Genomic DNA, 6,361 nt, shown 5'->3' with positions numbered 1-6,361 from the left:
AGGCCATTTTCCGTTTTTACATTTTCGTTTTTTTGCTCTCCTTCTTCCCAGAGCCATAATCTTTTTATTTTTTGGTTAATTTGGCCATGTAAGGGCTTATTTTTTGTGGAACAAGTTGTACTTTTGAACGACACCATTGGTTTTATCATATTGTGCACTGGAAAACGGGAAAAAAATTCCAAGTGCGGTGAAATTGCCAAAAAAGTGCAATTCCACAGTTGTATTTTGAAGTTTTTTTAACCATGTGCACTAAATGCTAAAACTGACCTGCCATTATGATTCTCCAGGTCATTATGAGTTCTTAGATACCAAACATGTATAGGTTATTTTTTATTTAAATGGTGAAAAATAATCCAAAGTTTGCAAAAAAAAAAAAAAGTCTCCATTTTTCTTTATCTGGGGCAAGATGTGGGCTTATTTTTTGCGCTCTGAGCTGATGTTTTTATTGATGCCATTTTGGGGTAGATACGATGTTTTGATCATCCGGTATTGTATTTTATTGCCATGTTGCAGCGACCAAAAACCGTAATTCTGGTGTTTTGATTTTTTTTCTTATTATGTCGTTTACCGATCGGATTAATTCTTTTTATATATTGATATATCAGGCGATTATGAACATGGTGATACAAAATATGTGTACTTTTGATGCTTTTTATTGTTATTTGAATTGGGTGAAAGGGGGGTGATTTAAATTTTTATATATTTTTTTATATATATTTTAAAACATTTTTTTTACTTTTTAAATTCTTCAATAATCTCCATGGGTGATTAAAATATGCGATCATCTGATCGCATGTTCTACACACAGGTGATCAGCAGATTGCCTGTGTGTATCAGAAATGCTCACTTGCTATGAGCGCCGACCGCTAGACGGCGCTCATAGCATCCTGGCAGTGACAACCGCAGGGGTCTCCTGCATATCCCAGGTAATGCCTGCCCATTGACGACCCGCGGTCTTGTGACTCGGACGTCGGTGGGCGGGACTAGTGATGTCCTTCCGCCGCCGCCATGTTAAATGCCGCTGTCAGAGATTGACAGCTGCATTTAACATGTTAACAGCCGCGAGTGGATCACGATTCCACCCGCAGCTGTTAGGGGCACATGACAGCTGATCAGATGAGCTGTCATGTCCCCCGAAAGGTGCGGGCTCATCACCGGAGCCCGCGCCAAAGGGAGGGACACGCCATGTGCCGTCCATGTAAGGGGTTAAAACTGCATTGTTTATTTTCATTCATTTTTTACTATTATTTATTTAAAAATCACATTTTTGTGCATCATATTGCACTTTGAAGTGTATATTCTATGTGAAATTAATTTTGAAAATCTGCAGCGAATGTCTCAAGTCTGAATGTGGTTTAATAGTCTTTTAAAGGCACCTTATTCAGGTCAATGACCTATGACTACCTAATATAAGCAAAAAAGCTCAGATCTTGCTGACAGTCAGCTTCAGGTACATGTGGTCGAGATCGAGTCCAACACACTTGAAACCAAATGCTGTCTATGTACTAAGTAAAATAGCTGTATTTCATGATGCATGGGCACCAGAACTTTGAAAGCTAATATTAGTTAGTCTGAGATGAATGAAGAACATACAGCTGATAACATTGTAAAAAAATTAGCCTTGGCTTGTAAAATTTTGTCGTTTGCCTCTGCTTTTTCTACAGTCAATTATCTACAATTTAAGAGTTAGATGAACTTTTTAAATGCATGAGTAAAATCTTAAATTGTCCATATCTAGAATATTAGTTTTATTGGTTAGCTTACAAGTCATGGGATAAAATGGTCATGGTTATTTCAACAAACATTTGTATGATGATGGTAGGGTATGAGATATATTTTTGTCTTTTGTAGGTTTTGCTTCTTTTTGCTAGTGTGAACATGCTCCTAATTCTTGCATGTCTACCATCTTAGACCTCAGTTCACATTGCTTGTTTTTTTGTCTTGTTTGCATTCTGTGCAATTTAAGGGTGTGGCATCCCCTTTGTTGAGCTGATTAGTATATATGTAGCTTACCACGGGCCTGGGTGGTCTGGAGTTGGGACCCGGTCCTATTTGTCTACCCTTTTATATGCATTACTTCAACTTTGATATACAGTAAGGTTTTTAATATAGACAGTATAGGTACCGTCCCAATTTAGGGTCACCTTGCCGCTAGTGGGACGGCTTGTATACTTTTTTTGATCAAAAATAGTTCACTAAGTACCCTATATTTATTATGCAACTTTGCTTTACATTTATATATAATGATGGTAGGGTATGAGATATATTTTTGTCTTTTGTAGGTTTTGCTTCTTTTTGCTAGTGTGAACATGCTCCTTTTTCTTGCATGTCTACCATCTTAGACCTCAGTTCACATTGCTTGTTTTTTTTTTTTTTTTTTTTTTTTTAAACATTTGTATAAATCAATAGTACAAGTGAACTTTGTATTATATCTTATCAGAGAATTTTGCTTCTTTCTTCACATATGAACCACTTCTTAACTTCCAGTCTACATCCTGAACTCATCATTTACACTGTAAGAATAGCTGACAACAGAGATGGCACAAGCTGATAGCTGCACAGCAGCTCTTAGTTTATTATAACTCCCAGCTTTCAAAACTAAGCAACAAGGATGCATACTGTAGCACATCACAGCAACTGTTTGCACTGTAATGCAGCGACTTGCTGGCATTACGGTAATGGTCCAGGATGTATTTTACCTGACCATGTACCTTTCCCCTCAGGTGACTGGTCACATGACTGTGACATAGCACAGGTCCTGCACGCACAGAATGTCTGTCTGATCACATGACTGTGACATCAGCAAGGTCCTGTCAGTATGTGTGTGTGTGTGTGCACGGGATGCATATATAAACCCTGCTTGATGGGTGACAGGTGTGTTCGGTGTGTTGGGCGTGAGGCCTTTTCCCTGTGTGCTTGGGACACCATGATACAGTGAAGCCTGGCAGCCTGAAAGGTCGAGCCTGGATCTTGTGTAGATGCCAGTGGCCTTGGAAGGCAGCGGCTTGGTGAAGAATCCGGAAAGGCGCCGACTGGATGGGTGTGAGTGAAACATTCCAGTAGCCTTAGACGGGACGACGGCTAGAGACCCCCACCTGGGAAAGCCTTAAAGCCACAGTGGTGGTGGATTAAATGGACTGCAGCAGCTAAAACCCGGCAAAGGTAATACACTTTGTTATATGGACACTTATATAGACATTGCTATAGTGTTACCTTGCTGAAGGCTGTAACTTGGGCCAATTGGGCCTGTCTGCTACTTGAGAGACTCCGGGATGTGAAGTGTGTAAACATGCCGGTGATATACTAAGAAGGACTGTGTGATTTGCGGTTTATGATAAGATAATAAACTGCTGTATTGAGAAAATACCGGAAGGACATTGCACGTGTGCCTAATTTACCCGGTGCAGCGAGTATCCCACATTATGATGACTAATGCTGCCTTACAGCACCCACAAATAAATATTGCTCCTAGTGAAGCCAATTAATGTTATCACATAGTATGGAATCCTCTTCTTCAGTTTCATGTCCCGATAGGTCACCATCACAAAGTGTGATGTCTCTAAAAACTACTTCATCACAAAGTATGATGCTTCCCACAAACCATAACCCCACAGTATGATAACCCCAACAAACAAGCACACACCGTATTATGTTCCCACAAACATCCACAGTATAATGTCCCCAAAGACTCTCCTCACAGTATGATGCTCCCACAAACTCCATCACAGTAAGATGTTCCAATAGAAACCCCAGAGTATGATGCCCCAACAGACCACCAACACAGTATGATGTCCTCCACAGTGTACACACAGCTCTGTTACATCCACAAACACATCTCTGCTACATCCACACACATGTACTGTAGCTCTACTACATTAACACACACTCTGCTATATTAACACACGCAGTTACATCAATGTGCAAATAGACACACATACCAAACATACTCTGTTGTATCAACACCTGCAGACAAATCTGCAACATACACTCAGCTCTGCTATATACACTAATACAGCTCTGCTATGTACACACAGCTCTGCTATAAATACACATTGAGCTCTGCTATATAGACACACGTAGCTCTGTATACACACACATTGCCTGTTTGCCCTGCACCTTTTCTCTTATTCACTGACAGTCACATAACCTGACACTGTCATGTAACTGAAAGGTCCTGTCAGGACCTTCAGTCCCTACATAGACTGAAAGGTGTGCCAGGGATCTGACAGATTCCTGCTTCACTGTTATAGTTAATTGTATCTATCTCCTTCAATGGACGTCTTCAAACAGAGGCTGGAGAGACATCTGTCTGAGATGGTTTAGTGAATCCTACATTGAGCAGGGGGTTGGACATAATGACCCTCGAGGTCCCTTCCAACTCTAACATTCTATTATGCTATCTGTGACCATATGACACAAATACAGCTGAATGCAAGACATATCCCAACCTTCTGGGACAGCTCCACAAATTTGTGACAGTTCTGAAGTATCCAGAAAGGTTTGGAGTCACTAGCTCCACCGCCATCACAGGCACCAGAGTTTTGAGCAGTAGTACAACCAAAAGCAGATCATAGTTGGATTCCATTACAACCAGCAAGTGTATTATTGGATAGGAAGTGGGGAGCATTATAGAATATATGACCCATCACTCAGTCTCACTCTGACAGAGACATTGTGAGTTTCAACCAGTGTTCTGCACAGCCCAATTCTTCTACTGCAATAGCACTTCATTTTTTACTAGTGGTCTTTCAATCCTGTCCAGCCCCTTAGTCCCCTAAGCCAAAACAGCACCTGGGGAGCAAAAGAAGATATTTAACAATAATGCCTTTTAGTTGATCTATTGGATGAAATGAACATCAGATTTTATAATTGGATGACTTGAAGCCAGAAGAGTTAGGCACAACATTCAAAGGCTTAGTAGTGTTGCTGGCTCTGGCAACCGTGTTGGTGGGTAACTGGCAGTGGTGGTGGAACTCTGACTGAGGATCAATCTAAAGGTGGGAATCAAGTGTGTGTGTTTGTGAGGGGGGGTTAATATCTCCTGATATTTATAATCACTCTACTAGCTACTCAGCACACATAAATCCCAACCATATTCACCTGTATGATGCTGACAGGTGCGACCCAAACACAAAAGTCACTCTTACTTCTAAGCCAGGGAGGGAACATACAGGCTAATGACATATAGTGGTACAATCAAATTGAGGCTCTGTCACTGAGCTTGATAAAAATGCTGCACTATTTTGTCTGGTAAAATGTCAGACCCGAAGACAAAAACTCAATGAACCTCATGATAGTTAATGGGGTGTAATGGGTGCAAATGATGTCTGGCTTAACTAGCACTTTAGTTAAGTTAGTTATTATGGTCCTATAATGGAACAGACCAACCGAATTAAACATGCCAGTGTAAACAGAGACTTTCCAAATCATTACTGTGGTGTGAAACCATACCCTAGAAAAACACACATCTTTTTAATCCATATAAATTTGGAGATGAGGGCCAAAAATCTGAATTTGCTGGTTCACCTGGATTTTCCCGGGAGATTTGATTCACGGTCAAGTTATTCTCTGCAAAATCAATGTCCTTCATTATTATCTGGAGTCTTTCTAGACCCCAGAGCATAATAAACATAAGAAGTGAAAAATTAAAAAAATACATATGATTACCATAACACTCACCTCTTCATCGCATCTTCTTATTACCATTACAGGTGCTGAATTCCTCACATTAGTCCAGAACTATCGACTCTGAGGAAGCCCAGGAGAGTTGTGTGCAAGCGTAAATAAGGTTATAGCATCATGACATCACGATTTGCACTATAATCTTGAAACGTCCAGGAACTCATCAAAATCGGAAGTCCCGGCCTAATGTTGAGAGGCAAAGGGATTTTGTGTTCGTGGCAGTGATAGGAAAATGCGATGAGGACTGGATTACAGATGATGAGAAGCGCATGGGCTGAGGAGGTGAAAAGTAAGATAAGTATACATTTTTTTTTTACATTTTACTAACCTTTACACTGGCCTCCATTTAGCTGAATCTGCACAAAAGCAAGCTACAAAAAAAAAATACGGATTTTGGCGATTATGGAGTTTTGTAATATTCAAGTAGAATTAAATTCCTCATAAACATATATGCTCATCTCTACTGCACAGCGAGAAAGACAATACTGTACTAGTATGCAACAATTATATTTTTGTTATATTCAGAGCATCAGTTCTATGTTAACGACAGAGACCTATTAAAAATACCAAATACCACATATGAAAAAGAGGCTATAGATTAAATAAAATCCTACATGGTACAGTATTGCTAGTATTGTAGCTAGTAAGTGCCGTTTAGTTTGTTCCAGTTCTATTAGTG

The sequence above is a fragment of the Phyllobates terribilis genome, unplaced genomic scaffold (genome assembly GCF_046119375.1).
Source record: "Phyllobates terribilis strain yellow unplaced genomic scaffold, ASM4611937v1 Scaffold_1__5_contigs__length_1240528914, whole genome shotgun sequence".
Classification (NCBI taxonomy): Eukaryota; Metazoa; Chordata; class Amphibia; order Anura; family Dendrobatidae; genus Phyllobates; species Phyllobates terribilis.
Note: the sequence above shows the minus strand (reverse complement) of the source record.